This window comes from Gopherus flavomarginatus (genome assembly GCF_025201925.1).
Source record: "Gopherus flavomarginatus isolate rGopFla2 chromosome 13 unlocalized genomic scaffold, rGopFla2.mat.asm SUPER_13_unloc_1, whole genome shotgun sequence".
NCBI lineage: Eukaryota > Metazoa > Chordata > Testudines > Testudinidae > Gopherus > Gopherus flavomarginatus.
The window spans coordinates 3,747,526-3,767,443 of record NW_026114609.1 but is presented as its reverse complement, the minus strand read 5'-3'; the positions used below and the strand labels follow the sequence as shown (position 1 = coordinate 3,767,443).

The window sequence follows — 19,918 nt, the reverse complement described above, 5'->3', positions numbered from 1 at the left end:
TCCAGCTGGAGCATGATTAGTGTGTTTGTGGCTAATGACATTGCTATAGATTGTTGTTCATTCCCCACACTGACAATTCAGACAGTCTTTTTCCTATTCGAATTTCCACCATATCATTCCAACAGCCGGGGGCAGGATTTCTCTGGGGCACTGAAATGTTTCACGGGATTTGTGTATGAGCTCAGCCTTGCATCCATCCCTGATGTTCATGGACTAACAACAGCAGCAGAAAGAAAGAGCTGAGCCAATATCTCCCTGGCAGGGATGCAGGTGACCATGTCCCCTCTGTCTGACCATTGCCATTGCAGGACAGAAGGGTTCACTGGAATCGAATGCCCTGGCTCAGACAAGAGACATAGGGAGGTTTTACTGTTATTGGATCTGTGCAAAGGAAATTGTGCCTCTATATGAAATTGAGGAGGGAAATGGTGGCCCAGTGCCTTAAGGAATGTGGGTGATGGACTCTGGCTGAGAAATGATTTAAAAGGAATTTGTATCAATGTATTGCCCTGAATAAAAGCTATGGCTGTAAGGTGCCACTGTTGTTAGTACTTGAACCTGCGTGGAGACACCCGAGTGGGTGTCAAGTCCATTACCTTAACGAGGGATAGTTGATTATTTTGTCAAGATCCAAATTTCTAGGTCAAGGTCTAGTCAATGTCTAGATGACAGAGAAAATAATACACTGATGATAATAAGAAGAATTTAGAAATATTTACAGTTGCTATGGGCATAACTATGATGATTGTTTCATGTTTCACTCTTTATATCTGACACCACCATCACCTTTCCCTTTAGCCTTGTAGTTTGCCAAGGGTAAAACTAAACATCTCTTCAGATACAACGGAGTGTTTGTGTTCACTCCTGCTAGCTACACAGAGGCTTGATGTAGTTGCTTTCAGTCCTCCGGCTCTGCTGGGATAAGAAACATTTCAGGGTGTCACTGAACTGAAGAAGGGAGATCATTTTTTGACAGATGACGCCTCCTCTTAAAGGTGTTTCTCTGGCTGGCAGCCCTGGTTCCCAGGTGTCTCCTGAGGGAAGAAAGTTTCTGTGCAAAATACTAAAACTTTTAACAGAGAGGAGGGAAAGGCGACGACCACATGGTGGGGCCAGTATGTACCACAACGTGGTTCTTTTATGTGGGATGACTCTGAACATTGACTGATCTCCACTCCCTTGGATTTGAAGAGATGTTTAGTTGTGCACTTAGGAACCTATAAGGCTGAAGCAATTTTATGGGTGGTGACACTACGATGGAAGGGTTTTTTTATGTTGTAGAAATTGTTAAAAACACTTAGCTTAAACTGGAACTGCCTGTTATTAAAGGCTGGTTTCCCCACGTCAGTTCCATAAGCTCTCCTAGAAACACCCTGGGTTCTCGCCTGCCTCGGTGGGAACTAGAGGGAATCGTCCCCTGCTGCCCTTGGCTCTAGGCTGATTTGTCTGGGGAGGGGATGTGGAATTGATTTGTTCGCTGTTGAGAAGGGAGCCGGGCCAGTTCTCAGGGAACCAGAACTCCCAGCATCTTCCCAGCCCAACCCAGGCTGCTGCCCCGTCCCAGTCTCTGTTCCTCTGGGAGCCCTCCATGTTTGACTCTAGAGCAGGCTGGGAGCAGCAGCTGAGGCAGAGGACAGCCTAGGCCAGGCAGATAAGGAGTTTAGCATGCAAAAAATGTAAAATGGCAGTGGAGTATTACCTTGGACTTGACGGCATTTCTCCATTGGTCTGTCTGCCTTGGGGCAGGGACAATAACACGCCCTGCTGCATTCGTTATTTCAAGAGGCAGTTTAGGATTTTCATTCTCACACACAGTGCACAAAGCAGGACTCAACCTTTGGCATAAACTAAACAAGCTGCTCACAGATTCTGACAGCCACAATGAGCATTTGGGTGAGAGCTCAGACCTGCCCCTGTCCCAGAGGGAGAGTGTCATCTGTGTGGGGACTGGACCACTGACCTACCCGCTCCTAACTCCCAAAATTTCAGTAACTCTATTATCAGTACCTGTGAGTGTTATTTGAACCATAAGAAAAACCACACTGGGCTAGACCAAAGGCCCATCTAGCTCTGAATCTTGTCTTCTGACAGTAGCCAAAAACAGGTGCCCCAACAACCAGTCAGCAAGACACCACTCGGAGTGGAACCCAGGATCTCCTGTTTACGAAACAGATGTTTTAGCCAGCTAACCCATGGTGCCTGTGGGTAGCTAAAATACAGTGTTTGCCCACACCTGACTCCCTGCCATCGCCACCAGGGCCTGACAAGCTTTGCTTGTATTTGGATTCTGCAAAGCAGAGGAGCAGGTGATGTTTTCCTTACAAGTTGTGTGTGAGTGAATCTTTGGCCAGGTCTGCACTACAAAGTTGTTTCAGCAGGATTATGTTGCTCAGTTGTGTGAAAAACACACAACGCTACCTCAGTCGGCAGCTTGTGGCAGGTGTACACACTGCAATGCCACATCTGGCGACAAAACTGCCCTGTTTTGCTGACAAAATAAAACAACTTTGATGAGAGGTCAAGAGCTTTTTGAAGCAAACTTGAAGTGACAGACTAGACACTGCTGTTCATTATATCACCATAACTGGCCTCCTCCCGTATCTCACAATGGCCACCATGAACTCGCCTACCCTGCGTTCCTGCTACAAAGCCATGGGCCCCTTCCCTTTCATAGCTCTAGAAAGTTCTGACAGCTGAGCCAGCTGCTCTGCTCTGGCAGCCAGGAGCAAATCACTGCCGTGGATGCTGCTCTCTCCCGCACCGCGAACACAGAGCAGGGTGGCGGGAGCTTCCTTACAGTGTGGGGGGACCACTGGCATCCAAACTGTGACATGCCCAGGACACCCCTTCCCTCGAGGAGGCTCTTACCTTCTAAACAGGGACGGCTGTTTTCTAGTAAAATCAGGAAAAGGGAAGGAGAAAACTTGAAAGAAGTTCCTCCTGGCGCTCACATACGTGAACCCGAATACTTTCTCAGTCCTCAAAGAGAGACCTTGAGAAAGAGACTTGCTGAAGCAAAGCCACAGGGGTCTCTGAGGTTTCCTTGGCCCCTCGTCCCTGTCCTGCCTGGCTGATGTCAGCATCTCTCTGTGAGGTCACCACCTCCCCATCACCTTTGACCAATAGTCTGAGGTCCTGCAAAAGGCCTTTGTGATGTCACTGCCACATCCCTCCCTTGCTGTGCTAATGTCCTGCCCCTGGCCAGGAACTTTGGAGGTTTGGGCTACTCCTGTGGTCACCCCACTCAAGGAGCATTCGTTCTAGGAAGCAAGCCGGCTAGACAGTAAAACATCAGACGCTGCTCCCAGTGCTGCACTCCGTTTTTCAGAAATTAGTCGACTTTATGGCCAGAAGAGATCATTAGAGCATCTAATCTGACCCCCTGCATATCACAGGCCTCCTGTATGACACAATAGCTACTTTTGGGGCAAACACATTCCAGAAAGGCATCTAGTCTTCATTAAATGACATCAAGAGAAGGCGAATCCACCACTTTCCTTGGCAGCTCTTTCCTGTGGTGAAACATCCTCACTGTTGAATTTTTGTGCCTTATTTGTAATATGAATTTGGCTCTTTTCACCTTCCAGCCACTGTGTCTTGTTATGCCTTTCTCTGCTAGATTCAAGTGCCCTTTAATGCCCAATATTTTCTCTCCATTAAGGTCCTTCAACACATCACTGAAGTCACCTTTCAGTCTTCTTCTGATAAGCTAAACAGGTCGAGCTCTTTCAGCAACTCACTAGAAGGCATTTTTCTCCAGCCCTCAGAACATTTGATGGCTCTTTGCTGCCCCAGCTCCAATTTCACAACATCTCTTTCAAATGAGGACACTAAAACTGGAGGCAGTATTCCAGTATCAGTCTCACTGATGCCGTGTCACCTCCTGTGACGTTATTGACATAATCTGTAACTGTATAGATCACCATTACGACCGTCATATATTTGCAGCCAATATTGTAGAAAGGTTGTCGTTTAAGGGGTCTGTGGAGAGGTTATGATTGGTTGATTAGAATTATGCTATCTCTAGATGTGTATCATTTTTTGTAGTAGACGTTATAAATATTGGCTCTATGCTGCTCATATTTCAAACTTGTGGGTCAAGTGTCCCAGCCAGAGCGGGAAGCGGGCAGCCCAGGAGTTCTCAGACTGGGGTTACAGCCCCTTGGAGGTGGGGGTATGTGAGGTTATTATGTGGGGTCACAAACCGCCCAGCTCTGCAGACAGCAGAAGTGAGGGTGGCAATGGAGCAAAGTCTGCTGTGAAAAGTGATATTGACAAATGTCTTCACACCCCCAGTACTGAACAGTAACTATTTAAAAAACCCTTTTCTGCTTATAACAATAATTCAATCGAAGTGTGTTCTAGGCTGAATTTAAAAGTGGTGAGAAAAGTTAAACTCATTTTAAAGAATTGGGTTATAAATTAAGCATTTAAAATAAGGTTAAATATGAAAAAACGTGTTTTGAATTGATGGGGGGGTCGCACTCGGCACCTTGCTTTGTGCAAGGGGTCACCAGTTCAAAAAGTTTGAGAACCACTGGGTTACACAGGGAAAGAGCAAAGACAGACACTGAAACAGGCCTGCAGGGGAAATACCCGGGGAGAGAAGTTCCCAGCTCACAAATCTTCCCTGCTCCATTTACTGCCCCATCCCTGGGCTGTATCGCCAGTGCCGAGGACATCCCAGATCCCCTTCTCTGCCAAGGGTGCTTGCACAGGTAGTTCCTTCCTGCCAGGCCTCTGCCTCACTGAATAATTGCATAAATTCACTGGTGTTTCTCCCCTCCCCCTGCTTCTTTCTGTGACCCTTCTGCCAGTTGGAGTCGGCAGCAACATGGCCCAGGGTTCAACATCTTGGGGATCCTTTTTAACAACACAACACAGAACCCGCTCGAGCCCCCACCCAGTAACCTGGGACAATCCCACACCACCCTGGGTGACTCTAGAGACAATACTTCCCCCCACCAGCACCGAGGCTGAGGCTGTGTCTACACTACCAATGCCAACAATGGGTTCCGCTCGACAACGATTCACAGCATTGCGGACTGACAAACCTCCATTTTCATCCTCTGAGTCAAGAAACTCACAAAAGCTTCTTTTGTACTGGGGCAGGCAAAAATAAGGTGACACTAAATTATTCTGATTGCTAAAAGCAGGTTTAGGGGGTTGTCCCAGCCCAGACCCTGCACGCACCCGAACTCCCTCCCAGGGTCTGCCCCCTGCCTCTCCTGCACCCCAACCCTCTGCTCCAGCCCAGAGCCTGCACCTCATGCAGCTAAATTCCCTCCCAGAGCTTGTACCCCCTCCTGCACCCAAACTCCCTCCCAGAGCCTGCCAGTGCCCCTTTGCCCCCCAAAACCCCTGCCCCAGCCCACAGCCTGCACCTCATGCACCCAAATTCCCTCCCAGAGCCTGCCACCGCCTCCCCTCCCCATCCCAGAACCCGCACCTCATGTACCCAAACTCCCTCCCAGAGCCTGCCACCGTCTCCCCTCCCCATCCCAGAACCAAACTCCCTCCCAGACCTTAGGCGGGGGGGCGGGGGGGGAAGGGGCAGGACTTAGACCAGTGCTGGGTATTACCAAAAGTTCTATAAACCTGGCAACCCTGAGCTGGAGCCCTAGTCCCTGCACATCTCTCGCCTTCCAGGAGGGGACTCTGTGGGGCAGGGCTCTGCTGGGGTTTATTTCTTCCTTTAATCACCGTGGAAGGGTGAACAGGGAGAGAATTTGTTCTTCTTTTCTGTGCAGAACACACGCAGGCAGCTGGATTATTGCCAGGGCTGTAATAAAACCCAAGCTAACAGAGGATGGTTTCCATCCATCAAGCTCTGGGTTCACTCTGCTGTGGGGGGAAGGGGGTTTCCTACAGGATATACTCCCAGTGCAGCTCCCAAGCGGTGCCCTGGCGAGCTGTGCCCAGGGGATTTAGACGCTTTAGAGGCAGGTGATTGACACGTGCTGCGCCCCATCTCCAGCGCTGAACTGACACGTGCTCGCAGCATTCTCAGCCGGGGGCTCCTTGGGCTGATGGTTCAGCAGCACCAGCCCCTGCCCCTGCTTTTCCCCTGGGGAGACCCAGCCCCTCTCCTGCCCCTTCTGGGCTGAGGGGGGTCCCCGCTTCCCCGGATGACCCAACCCCCCTGCGAGGGGCCCGGGGGCGGGGGCAGGGCCGGGCCCGGGGAGGAGCCGCCCCTTCCTGCCTCCCCCCAGCCCCCTGCCCCTGTGTGCGGCAGCGGGGCCGGGGTGGGAGCACAGTGCGGAAGCTGCTTCAGCCAGCGGGGCGGTGCGGTGGGGCCGGGGGCAGGGCCTCAGGGGGCGGGGACACGCGTGGGGCGGACACGCTCCTGCCGGGAGGGGCCGGGCCTGGCTGCCTGGTTTGCACCCTGCCCGGGGGGGTCCCCAAGCTCCCCGCAGCTGGAGCGGGGCTGCCCGGGGCTGCGGGGGGGCGAGTGGCCCGGGCGGGGTGGGGCGGAGCAGCCTCTCCTGCGGGGCCGGGGCAATGGAGCCCAGGAGCGGCTGGGCCAGGAGATGCAGGAGGGGCCCGGAGCGCAGCTCGGCTGCAGAGCTCGGCGCCCAGGCTGGGCCCAGGAGCGAGGGGAGGGGGAGCCAGGGGGGCTCGGAGGTGTCAGAGCCAGGCTGGAGGGGGAGCGGCTGGGGATGGGGACTGTGGGGCAGCTGGGAGTTTGGGGTACGGTGGGGGGTCAGGGCTGGGGGGGACTGTGGGGCTGCTGGGAGCTGGGAGTTTGCTGTGTGTGGGGGGGTCAGGGCTGGGGGCAGACTGTGGGGCTGCTGGGAGTTTGGAGTGTGCTGGGGAGATCATGGCTGGTGGTTGGGGATGTTTGGGGGGGCTCCATGTTCAGATCTGGCCTTGCGGAAGCTTTGGGGGCTGGAGCTGGGGAAAGTTGGGGACTGTCTGAAGTTGGCTGCTTGGGATGTGGGTGAGACCCCAGGGAGCTGGGGGTTGGGCTGCAGCCCTGTCACTGCAGCCTGGGGCCCTGTGTTTCCTCTGGAAAAGCTGCTCCCCGTTTCACCATCTCCTTTCAGTTTGCAGTTACCTAGTTATCAAAGCCTCGTGCATGGTGTTTGGTTAGTGTCTGGGAGCCCCTCCTGCTGCAGTAGAAAGCAGTGGGGGAAGAGAGGCTGCCTAGCATCCGAAACTCAGCATCGCTGCTCGGCTCTCTGTGAGCTAAGATCAAGAGTGAGTAGTCTTTTGGCTTTTCCAAGGCCACAATCAAGTGTCTTGATGTTTTGGTCTTCTAGCCTCAAGATGAAAACCTCGTCTGTGTCTCTGGGACCTTGAAGTAAAAATATTATCTAAGTTATATCTGTTCTTATCAGTTTAATATGATAGGTTCTTTATTTGAAGACTGTATGTTCAATTGATTTTTGAAACAAGGGGAAGGAAAAGGAGCTTATTCTATCCACCCCCTGCATTGACCTGGTATTGCAGTGTCTCCAGGACCAGTACCTCTCCTTTTGCGGAGAATGGTCTGGTTAGAAAGGCAGAAAGAGTTTCACTCTAAAGGTGCTGATTTGAGAAGATTTTTTTAAAGTAGTTGAAAAATCAGGCCTCTTTAGCACTTTGGTTTCTTCATGACAACATATGGTTAAAATTTCTTGGGAGTGTTTTCTAAGTTTACAGATGTGAGTTTCTTTGTCTTGCTGGAGGATTGTTTTAAAAGCTGGGATTCTTCTGTTTGCTGTGAGTCTTTTCAACAACATGAGGGACGAATGCTTTCCGGACTGAGGGTCTGGTTGGGAGGGTTTGGGGGGGAACACAGATTGGTAATATTCGAGGTCACATGTATATCAATAACTGCATGAGTTACATAGACTTCTCCCCACCCAGCCTACGTTCCATGTATCTTGACTGAGCCTGCCGCCCACCATCCCAGAGCAGAAGCCTGAAGCCCAAGCCACACAGCAGGTGGGAAGGTGGGGAACTCCCACTGGTTGCCTGCCCCTACAGTGTTTATGACTCAGGAAGGGGGTAGGGACCAGCCCCTGCAGGCAGCCCGTGGGGAAGAGCCACTGCTTTGCTGCCCCCGACTCCCCCTCAATTATAGTCCAGGAGGCTGTAGCCGCAATACAAGCCCCGGGTGGCCACATTTGAGAAATGCTGGAGCCTCACAGTAAACAAATCCCAGCAGATTTGTCACACCCTGTCCCCCACCCTTTCCCCACCCTGGGGATTTCCTGCCCTCACCCACACAGACCAACCTTCCTGGAAGTTCCCACTCCCTATGTATTTACTGCCCTTTCTCCTTGCAAAGGGAAACCGCCAGCAACTCCCTTATAATCCCTACCTCAACCGGCTCCACTGCAGCAATTTCCCTTCCCTGGCCCCTGGAAGGACGGAATGATCTGGAGCAAAACATTGATGTTGCGCTGCAGCGTGTTAGGGCAAAAAGGGCAATTGGGGACATGTCAGAACAGGAAATAAGTTCACAGCACAACTCCCCCCACGATCTTTCCCTGCACACATATGTTCTAGATGGTCCTGCATGTGACAGAAAAATTCAAATCTAGGGCTGTCAATTGAGCGCAGTTAATTTACGCAATTAACTTAAAACAAATCATGATTAATCTCAGTTTTAATCGCACTGTTAAACAATAGTCCAACTGAAATTTATTTTTGATGTTTTTCTACATTTTCAAATATATTGATTTCTATTACAACATAGAATAGGAAGTGTACAGTGCTCACTATAAATAGTTTTATTACAAATATTTACATTGTAAAATATAAAGTACTGTAGTGCAATCTCTTTATCATTAAAGTGCAAGTTGCATATGTAGATTTTTTTTTTGTTGCATAAGTGCACTCAAAAAGAAAACAATGTAAAACTTTAGAGTCCAGTCAGTCCTACTTCTTGTTCAGCCAATCGCTAAGACAAACAAGTTTGTTTACATTTACTGGAGATAATGCTGCCCATGTCTTATATACGTCACCTAAAAGTGAGAACAGGCTTTCTCACGGCACTTTTGTAGCCAGCGTTGCAAGGTATTAACGTGCCAGATATGCTAATATCCATATGCCTTCATACTTCAACCACCATTCCAGAGGACATGCTTCCATGCTGATAACGCTCGTGAAAAAAATAATGCGTTAATTTGTGACTGAAGACCTTGATGAAGAACTGTATGTCTCCTGCTCCATGGTTTTATCCGCATTGTCATATATTTCATTTTATGGCAGTCTTGGGTGATGACCCAGCACATGTTGTTCACTTTAAGAACACTTTCACTGCAAATTTGACAAAATGCAGAGAAGGTATAACAGATTTCTAGAGACAGCTACAGCGCTCAACCCAAGGTTTAAGAATCTGAAGAGCCTTCCAAAATCAAAGAGGGACGAGGTGTAAAACATGTTGCCAGAAATCCTCAAAGAGCAACACTCTGATGCAGACACTTCAGAACCTGAACCACTAGACAGGAAAATCAATCTTCAGTTGGTGGCATCTGACTCAGATAAGGAATATGAATGTACTTTGGATCATTGTCGAGCAGTACCTGTCATCAGCATGGAAGCATGTCCCTGGCCTGCTAGAAGCTGGGAGGGGAGAACAGGGGCTGGATCTCCCCATGGCCGCCTGGTCTGGTCACTCCCTCTGAAGCCCATAGCCAGGGCCAGCCTTAGGGGTGGGTGCCACCAGGGAATTACCTAGGAGTACCATGGTCAAGGGCGGTGCTGTACGGTAGCAGTGAGGTGTGTGTTGCTGGTGTAAAGTCAGAAACTGCTCCCGGCTGGCAGGGGAGTGCTGCTTGGGGTGGTGTCCAGATTTCTCCCTGTTCCCTGCCAGAATAGGAACACGGAGGGAGGGAGGGGAAGAGAAGGGGGAGAAAGCGGTGATGAGCGGATACTGCTCCCCCCAGTGTTCTTCCGTGCCCCCCTAGCGGGTTTTGAGTGGGGAGCAAGGAGCGACATCAGGGCTTCCTGCATCCAGGTCACCTTCCCCACCTGGGCTGCATAATAGGAGGACAGAGAGAAGAAGCCCAGATGGGGAAGGTGACCTGGAAGCAGGGAGCCCCGATGTCGCTCCTTGGTCCCCTCTCACAGCCCCCTCGTGGTGGGCGGAGGAGCAGTGCTCAGGGGCGGCGGGGAGAGCAAACAGCAATGCCAGCTACTCCGTGCATCCAGGTCAGTTTCCCCAAGTGGGCACAAGAGGGGGTGCAGGGGTTAGGGAAAAAGGGGGCACAGTGCAGAGATTATGGGTGTAAGAGGATGCAGGGGTTAGGGGTGCAGGGGTTAGGGACACCGGAGGGGGGTACAGGGTTAGCGGTGCAGAGGTTGGGGCACCAGAGGGGGGGCACAGGGTTAGGGGTTCGGTGCTGGGGGGGGCAGGAGTTGGGGGGCAGGAGGGGGCACAGGGGTTAGGGGTTCAGAGGTTAGGGGGCAGGGTAAGGGGTGCAGGAGCGGGGTGCAGGGTTGGGGTGTCGGGGTGCCAGAGGTCACAGGTTTAGGGTGCAGGAGGGGACACAGGGTTAGGGGTGAGGGATGTAGGGGTGCTGGAGGGGGTGCAGGGTTAGGGATGCCAGAGGTTGGGTATGTAGGGGTTAGGGGTGCTAGAGGGAGTGCAGGGAGAAGCACAGGGTTAGGGGTGCCAGAGGGGGGCACAGGGTTAGGGGCGTGGGGGAGGACGCAGGGTGAACAGTGCAGGGTTAGAAGCACAGGAAGGGTCACGGGGCTCTCCTGTGACCCAACCCCACAGGAGACTGACCCTATGTTTAAAGAACAAACCTCTATACTAAGGGCTGCAATATCCACTGGGGTGAACACAACGGCATCAGCTCCTTGCTGCCCAGCCTGTGAGAGTTCTGACTGTGCTTCTATAAAGGGAAGAGTGAGCGGAAGTTAAGTTGCCTCCTGTTCTATAACTGATGGGGGGGGGGCAGCAGGGATTAGGGGCATGGAGAACGGGGGTGCCTGATGGGTGTTGGGCTGCAGGGTTCCCTGCTGCAGCTCCGCAGACTGGACCCTGCTCCTCCTGTTCAGGGCCAGCTCCAGCTTTTCTGCCGCCCCAAGCAGGAGGAGGAAAAAAAAAAACGCTGTGGCTCTTCGCCGGCAGCTCAACCAACTGCTTCTTCTGCGGCAGTTCGGCGGCGAGTCCTCCTTCCCTTCCTCTTTGGTAGACATTTGGCGGCAGCTCAAAGACTAAGACAGGGAATGGGGGACCCACCGCCGAATTTCCGCTAAAGACCCAGACGTGCTGCCCCGATACCGGACGGGCCGTCCCTTTGAATTGGCTGCTCCAAGCACCTGCTTGCTACGCTGGTGCCTGGAGCCAGCCCTGCTCCCGTGACAAGCAGGGGCTGGTACAGAGTGTGGCAGGGCAGGGAGATGACATCTCCTCTAATAGCGGGGCCCTTTCACAGCAAGGGCAGCACCTCCCCACAGTAGCACAGAACCATCTACTCCTTCTGCTTTCTCCTGACACCAGCACCACCCTTCCTGGCACCGCCTCATTGCAGCATCTGCTTCCAGACTCGCACCAGAAATGGGAAGTCTGGGCCAGGCCTGGCAGCAGCTGTCAGGAAATGGAAGACATGACCACTCCCATGGTGCTGTGGGGTCTGTCCTGGCTGGTGGGAGATGGAGGCAGTGGACACTACACTCCCATGATGCCGTAGGGTTTTCAGGTGGGGTGCCCCCCCCAAGTTGGGCTCCAGGGAAGGTTTGGCATCTTAAGGGATTGGCGGGGGGTTGCTTCGAGGAGGTTTGAAGACAACAGTGAAGGGGAAGTTGGACAGTTTCCAGAATACCAGGGAGACAAGGCAGGTGAGGTGATACTTGTTACTGGACCAGCTTTGGAGTCACACAGGGTCTTCTTCAGGCAGAGGAAAGGTGCTCAGAGCATCACAGTTCAATAGAAGGTGGAACGCTCTGCCCTGAACACCAGACTTTCCCCTACTTCCTGGAATGGGGAGGCTGTCCCCGCTGTCCTGTAAACAGCCCCACCATGTAACCCAGAGGTGGCTGCATCTTAGCACCAAGACACCAGAGGTCACTGCTCCAGAGGAGATGGTACATACAGGCCACTGCCCTACGTGGCCACCAGACGTCACAGACTGTGCACTGTCTTAGCTGGCCACACACGTTACTGCCCCAAGAGGTGAGGTACACACAGGCTACTACTCAAACTGGGCACCTGGGGTCACTGCAGCAATGGTTGGGGGGGATACAGGCAGGGCACTGCCGCACATGGCCACCAGGTGGCACTGCTGCAATGGTGCTGGTGGGGGGGAGATGATAAACAGCCACTGCCTGAAGTGGCCACTACCACAATGGTGTGGGGAGAGGGGGAGGGAGATACCAATAGGGCACTGCCACACGAAGGCACCATGGGGAGGTCACTGCTCCAATTAGTAGAGATACACATCGGGTAGTGCCCCAACTGGGGGCCCTACCCCAGAGACAGAGGGGGCTGGGGAGAGAAGAGGAAATCAGAGGCCACTGCCTCACTTAGCCATCGGGGTCTCTCTCTCTCTCACACACACACACAGACACACACACACACACACACACCCCACTACCCCACCTGACCTGCCATACCTGGCACACGGGTATAGGGGATTGGGTGACCAGATGTCCCGATTTTATAGGGACAGTCCCGGGATTTGGGGCTTTTTCTTATGTAGGTGCCTGTTATCCTCCACCCCCTCCCGATTCTTCACACTTTCTACCTGGTCACTGTGGGGGGCGGGGAGAGGGGGCTACACAAAGGGCACTGCCATACTTGGCCACCAGTGCACATCCCTAGTGGGGGAGTGATACACACCAGAAGCAGGGCTCACTGCCACAAAGGACTTGGAAGATACCCAGGGCACTGCCTGACACAGCCACCCAGGCACCCTGCCACCTTGGGGGAGGTGAAGAATACACCTTGGGCACTGACTCCTCTGGCTACCAGTGGTCACAGGCCCAATGCAGGGGTTGGGGGAAGTAAATACACACAGGGGACTGCCCCACCTGGGCAACACGAGTCACCGAGATGAGAGCGGGATATGCAGAGGGCCCTGCCCCAATGGCTGATATACATACAGGGCCCTGCCTCACCTACCCACCAGCACTAACAGGCATAATGGCAGTGGTGGGGTCACACAGACAACTGACCTCAGTTGCCACCAGGGGTCTCTGCAGCAATGCTGGGGGGATACATGCAAGATATTGCTGCCCCTCGCCACCAGGAGTCACTGCTCCTACAAGAAGGCACCTAAAGGACACTCCCGTGCCTGGCCAGCAGGGGTCACTATCACTGGGGAGGGGCTATGGGGAAGCAGAGAAAGAGCAACTAACTGCAGTGGGGAAAATCAGAATCTACCGGGGAGAAAGAACGGACTCCACTAGGACATCACACTAATTCCAGCCAGGCTGGATACCAGCAATTTGGGGCTGGAGCAGCTCCAGCTAGAGGCTGGGCAGAGGCAGGTGACCTCGGTTTCTGCGCTGAGCAGGCTGCTTTGGCAGTGAGGAGGGACAGTAAACCCCCTGGCTAGTCTTGCTGCCCGAGGAGGGGGAGATCTGCGGCACTCTTTGGAGTAGCTGGTTCAGCAGCCATGAGCCACACACTTGTCCCTGCCTGAGCTCTCCAGCAGCACATTACGTACAGGTGTGCGCTGGATGTAGGCACCAGTGTAACAACAGGGCCAGACTCTGCTGAGTGCTGCCTGTGAGAGACAGGGGCAGAGTCAGACAGGCAGATGGGGGCAGGAGATGACAGAGCCAGTGGCCAAGAGCTGAACCCATCACAAGTCCAGCCTGTGACATCACCATCCATCTCTGCAGCTCTCCATCTATCCCGCTGTCTGTCCAACCCTCAACCCCTCATCCATCCCCAATGTATGTCACACACCCCCTTCACCCATCTGCCTCACACACTCATCTATTTCCTCATGCATCCTGCTGTCCCTCTGATTGTCCCTGCAGTGCCCAGCACAAGGAGGCATAATGGACCCTGAGCAACACTTTTGGGTGATGCAGTAATGGAGCTAGCTGGTGATAAGGGGCATCTCTAATCCCAGCCCCACTTCTCCTCTGCCCACAGCCATGACCGCGAGCCCACCCTTCTCAATCTCAGACCTCACAGCCCCAAAGACATTACTGGCCACTCACGCTGTGACACAGTTACAGCAATGAGGTCTCCCTGAAGATAGGGGTTGGGAGGAGCAACCCCCTTATCCTGGCAGGCAGGACACATCCTTCCCAGTATGGCAGAGACCCTGCCCGTGGGCAGATAGACCCAGCTGAGTCCATAGGAGACAGGGAGGGGGAGCAGAGAAAGAGAATGCAGGCAACTGAACATGACAGGTGTCCATGAAAGGAGAGACAGAGAGAGTTTGAGTGAAAGTTGGCCAACACAGAGAGAGAAACCTAGCAGGAAGAAAGAAATTCAGAACAGGGAGTCACCCTCATGGATCCAACTTTCTGCAAGGGAGCACACACCTCTCCTGGCCAGAGAGATGATCAACCCTCGCAAATGGCAACATCATCTCACTTGAAGCCACAGATAGTCCGGAAGCCCACACCCAGATAACGGGAAGTCCCTGCCTGGAGCCAGGACGGCTGTGACCAGAGCCCTTCCCAAACCAGATACACATCTCACCGACAGAGATGGTTACTCTCGTTCCAGTTGGGCATCTCTTGCCTGGCATCAACAGGATTCACGCTGTCGCTGCTCTCGATCACTTTCCATCTCACCTCAGGTTTGGACTCTGTCCCCGCGACTTCATTTCCCTTGGTATGAAACACAACACAAGAGGAAAAGAAAAAGCAATGGTGGTGAGGCTCCTCTTCTTGCTACTCCCGCACCCCAGGGCTTCGGCTTCAACCCTCCTCCCATTCTGTCATCACAGCTACAATTAGAAATCTGAGCCCGGGGCTCACACCTGCTTGTCTCCCCAATCCTAGGCCCTGTCTAGCATGTCTCCCTCCACAGAAGTTACCTGGCCTCATCTTACACTCCATCTTCATATTGCTCTTCTCCTTCCCAGAGCTCCTGCTCTGCTCCTCAGACCTGTCTGTCCTCAGCTCTGCAGGCAGAGGGGAAGGGGCATGATGGGAACACACACACTCCATTCCAGACACCACACAGCATCCACAGGGCTACCAAACACCTCATCTTCGGCCAAAACCACACCCCACCCCGAGGGAGCAAAAAGCCTTTGTGAGCACAGCACACACAAGACAGGAAAAGATTAACACCCACAGCCAGCCCAGCCAAAGTGGGAGCTTCCTCACCTTCCCAGCCACAGGTCCATGGGGCTCATGGATGGAGAAGTTTGCTGGGGCTGTGGGGGTCCCTGAAGAACTAGCTCAGCATTTGAATGAGTGACTGGGACGTATGTGGGGGCTTGACTGTGGGTTGGGATGTCCAGGAGGACCCCAGGGAAGGGAATAGGGGGATTAGGGAGAGAGGAGAGTGGCATTGCCAAGGTGCATTGTGGGAATGTGGGATTCAGAGAGCCCAGAGTGGATGGGTGTCGGCGGGTTGGACGACCCCACAGTGGTTGAAAAGGGGAACCTGGCAGGTTTGGGTGTAGCAGAGATTGAAGATGAGGAACCTCACACCCTGGGGATGGGCTGGGGGAGTGGGGGGATGGGAAAGTTGAGCCTAGCAATGAGAAATGGGTTGGAGGCAATTAGGGATGGGGCGCTGAGGACGGGTATGGGGGGGAGGAGGAGGAAGGGAGTGTGGGGTGCTGAGGACGGGAAGGAAGGTGTTGGGGATGGGGCGAGAGGAGGTCGGTGTCATGGTGCTGAGGACGGGGGGAGGAGGAGGTCAGGGCGAAGGGAAAGGCCAGGCAGAGTGTACACGATGGGGGAGGGGATGCTGGGGGCTGAGGGATCCCCACAGATGGGGGTGGGGCTGGCGAGAGGGGCACAACAGATGAGGGGACACCGGGGGGACAGGGATTTTGAAGGCCCCGCGGCCCCAGGCTGCTGCTTGTGGGTCCCACTGGTGCCCCCCCCACCCCCGGCTCCCCGTGGGGAGGGGGCGGGGGCAGCGAAGCCTCGGGGCGAGGGAACGAGGCCCGCCCCCCACGCGCCGAGTCTCTGTCCCGCGCTCTCTCCGCCAATCAGGGAGCGGGGAGGGGCGCGGCGAACTGACGAGCTACGGCCCCTCCTCCAATAGAGGCCGCGTGTGAGAGGGAGAACTACGCTTCCCAGTGTGCACCGGGAGTGGGCGCGTTGCCTGAGCAACCGTTCATCACTTCCGCTCTGAGATGAGCCAGGAACTACAACTCCCAGCCTGCCCCGGGGCGCTTCCGTCCTCTCGAGCCCAGGTGAGGGCGGGTCCCTGGGTCAGCCTGACATCTCCCCGCCCACAACTCCTCATCCCCGCCCCGCCCCCCGTGCAGTGTGTTACCTGCTCCGCGTGGAACGTGCCGCGCCGCTTCGCCCCTTTCACCCCCGCACAAAGCAGCTGATCGGGGCGGGGGCGGGAGCGCGGGGGGCGGAGGCCGAGGCCCGGGGGGGGCAGGTCAGTGCCGGGTCTGTCTCTGCCCGGTGACTCGGTACATTTGTCTGCACCGCGGGGATGTTCCCAGCGCCCCTTGTTCGCTGGGGCTGTAACCCCCCGTCTGGGTGTGAGCTGGTTTCTGGGGGTGTCCGATGAGCCTTGGAACCGGCTCCTTGTCACTCCCCGAACTCCCGCTGTGCCCGGCCACCCAGCCCCGTCCTCCTCCCTCGGGTGAGCCCGGCTTTAACCCCCCCTGCAGTGCCAGTGTCACCCGCAGACAAACCTGCCACTGAACCGAATTAATCCTCCTCATTCCCCGAGCTCCGCCCTCCCCCCAAAGCCCTGCCCCTGCCCCCCCCTCCTGGGGTCCTGCCCCCACACTGCCCCTGTCCCCTCCTCCTGGGGTCCCGCCCCCACACTGCCCCTGCCCCCTCCTCCTGGGGTCCTGCCCCCACACTGCCCCTGCCCCCGATGTCCTGGGGTCCTGCTCCCACACTGCCCCTGCCCCCTCCTCCTGGGGTCCTGCCCCCACACTGCCCCCGCCCCCTCCTCCTGGGGTCCTGCCCCCACACTGCCCCTACCCCCTCCTCCTGGGGTCCTGCCCCCACACTGCCCCGCCCCCTCCTCCTGGGGTCCTGCCCCCACACTGCCCCTACCCCCTCCTCCTGGGGTCCTGCCCCCACACTGCCCCTGCCCCCTCCTCCTGGGGTCCTGCCCCCACACTGCCCCCGCCCCCTCCTCCTGGGGTCCTGCCCCCACACTGCCCCTGCCCCTCCTCCTGGGGTCCTGCCCCCACACTGCCCCTGCCCCCTCCTCCTGGGGTCCTGCCCCCACCCCCTCCTCCTGGGGTCCTGCCCCCACCCTGCCCCTGCCCCCTCCTCCTGGGGTCCTGCCCCCGCACTGCCCCTGCCCCCTCCTCCTGGGGTCCTGCCCCCACACTGCCCCCGCCCCTCCTCCTGGGGTCCTGCCCCCACACTGCCCCTGCCCCCTCCCCCTGGGGTCCTGCCCCCACACTGCCCCTGCCCCCTCCTCCTGGGGTCCTGCCCCACACTGCCCCTGCCCCCTCCTCCTGGGGTCCTGCCCCCACCCCCTCCTCCTGGGGTCCTGCCCCCACCCTGCCCCTGCCCCCTCCTCCTGGGCTCCTGCCCCCACACTGCCCCTGCCCCCTCCTCCTGGGGTCCTGCCCCCACACTGCCCCAGCCCCCTCCTCCTGGGGTCCTGCCCCCACACTGCCCCTGCTCCCTCCTCCTCGGGTCCTGCCCCCACACTGCCCCTGCCCCCTCCTCCTGGGGTCCTGCCCCCACACTGCCCCTGCCCCCTGCCCCTGGGGTCCTGCCCCCACACTGCCCCTGCCCCCTCCTCCTGGGGTCCTGCCCCCACACTGCCCCCACCCTGCCCCTCCCCCCTCCCCCTGGGGTCCTGCCCCCACACTGCCCCTACCCCCTCCCCTGGGGTCCTGCCCCCACACTGCCCCTGCCCCCGCCTCCTGGGGTCCTGCCCCCACACTGCCTCTACCCCCTCCTCCTGGGGTCCTGCCCCCACACTGCCCCTACCCCCGATGTCCTGGGGTCCTGCCCCCACACTGCCCCTGCCCCCTCCTCCTGGGGTCCCGCCCCCACACTGCCCCTGCCCCCTCCTCCTGGGGTCCCGCCCCCACACTGCCCCTGCCCCCGCCTCCTGGGGTCCCGCCCCCACACTGCCCCTGCCCCCTCCTCCTGGGGTCCCGCCCCCACACTGCCCCCGCCCCCTCCTCCTGGGGTCCTGCCCCCACCCTGCCCCTACCCCCTCCTCCTGGGGTCCTGCCCCCACCCTGCCCCTACCCCCTCCTCCTGGGCTCCTGCCCCCACACTGCCCCTACCCCCGACGTCCTAACCTCACATCACCTGTTCCCCTAATCCCTGCCCCATTCCCCAAAGCCCTGCCCCTCCCCGTTCCTCCAAGGCACCGCCTTCGCATTGCCCCTTTTCCCCAATACCCCACCCTAACTCTGCCCCTTCCCCCAAATCCACACTCCTGCACTGCCCCTCCCCAATACACCCCTCCCCTGCACCCTTTCCCCAAGGACCCACCCCCGCCCTCACATTGCCCCTTCTCCAGAGTTCCTGCCCTTGAGCTTCCCTTTCCCCCCAAGAGCCTGACCCTGCACTGCCCCTTCCCCCTGAGATCCCGCCCCTACACTACCCATTCACCCGAGACCCTGTGCTCACATTCCCCTGAGACCCTGCCCCTGCACCACCCATTCACCTGAGACCCCGCCCTCACATTCCCCCGAGACCCTGCCCTCCCAGTGCTCCTTCTCCTGGGACCCCACCCCTGCACCACCCATTCACCTGAGACCCCGCCCTCACATTCCCCCGAGACCCTGCCCTCCCAGTGCTCCTTCTCCCGAGACCCCGCCCCTGCACTGCCCCTTCCCCTGAGGCCCCCCCTTGCACTGCCCCTTGCCCCGAGGCCCTGCCCCCGCACCATCTAGTGACTCAGGAGCAGGCCAGACCTGGGAGGAGGGAGGCAGAAACATGTTTTGCTCTGCCACAGACTTCCTGGGTGTCCTTGGGCACATCACTCAGCCTCTCTGGGCCTCAGTTCTCCCGTCTGGGAAATGGGGCTGGTGGTGCTTCCTACCCTTGCACGAGCCTGGGAGGAGAATTACCCTGTGAATTAGGAAGATGCTTGGATCCTGGAGTAACGGGGAAGGGGCTCAGAGGGAGCATACCTCCTGACCCTGGCTGGGCGCCCCCGGTCCCTCGTAGCAGGGGGCTGTGCAGGAGGGTCTCCTTGCAACCATGAGTGGGTGTCTGGTGGGTGCTGTCACCTCTGCCAGAGACCCCCTAGAATCTCACTAGCTTCCTCTGCATGCGGGGAGGGGCTCCTACTTTCTGACTTGGGGGGAGATTCTGTGATGTCAGAGCCCGTGGGGTGAGGGGTTCGAATCACGAATCTGGAGTGGCAGGACAATTCCCTCCCCCAGTCAGATTCCACTAGAGGGCTGGGCTGGGACCTCTAGGGAGGGAGACCCAGGAAAAAACAGCCGCCACTATGGAACCCAGGAGTCCTGGCTCCCAGTCCCCCTGCTCTCACCTCTAGACCCACCTCTGCTTCCAGAGCCAGGGATAGAGCCCAACCCCCACCTGCTCTGACCATTAGACCCCACTCCCCTTTTAGGCTCGCTGCCTCTTCTATCCACGCAGCCCACCTGTCCATCCCTTTGCTGCAGGTTTCTGGGGTGTCACCCCTGCTCTGCACTCCCTCAGTGCAGCCCAAGGCCATCCTCCTACCAACCACATTTCCTCTCCCCCCTTGTGCTGGATCATCTGCTTGCCCCCCTGCCTCTTGCGGTGCGCTGTGCGGCATGGCTAGGGATTGTGCAATGGCCCAGCACCAGGCAAGGCAGAACGTAAACCACAGGCCCTGCCCTGCCCTGCCCTGCCCCACCCCACTGGATCTGCCTTCCAGGTG

General features: G+C 56.6%; 1 non-coding gene across 1 annotated transcript; it reads left to right on the top strand.

Annotated features, from left to right (window-relative positions):
- The first annotated feature begins 7,293 nt into the window (after positions 1 to 7,293).
- LOC127041016 (U2 spliceosomal RNA) lies at positions 7,294 to 7,477 on the top strand. Its single transcript, XR_007771599.1, has one exon. It is a non-coding gene; the product is annotated as a U2 spliceosomal RNA (small nuclear RNA).
- Positions 7,478 to 19,918: the final 12,441 nt, after the last annotated feature.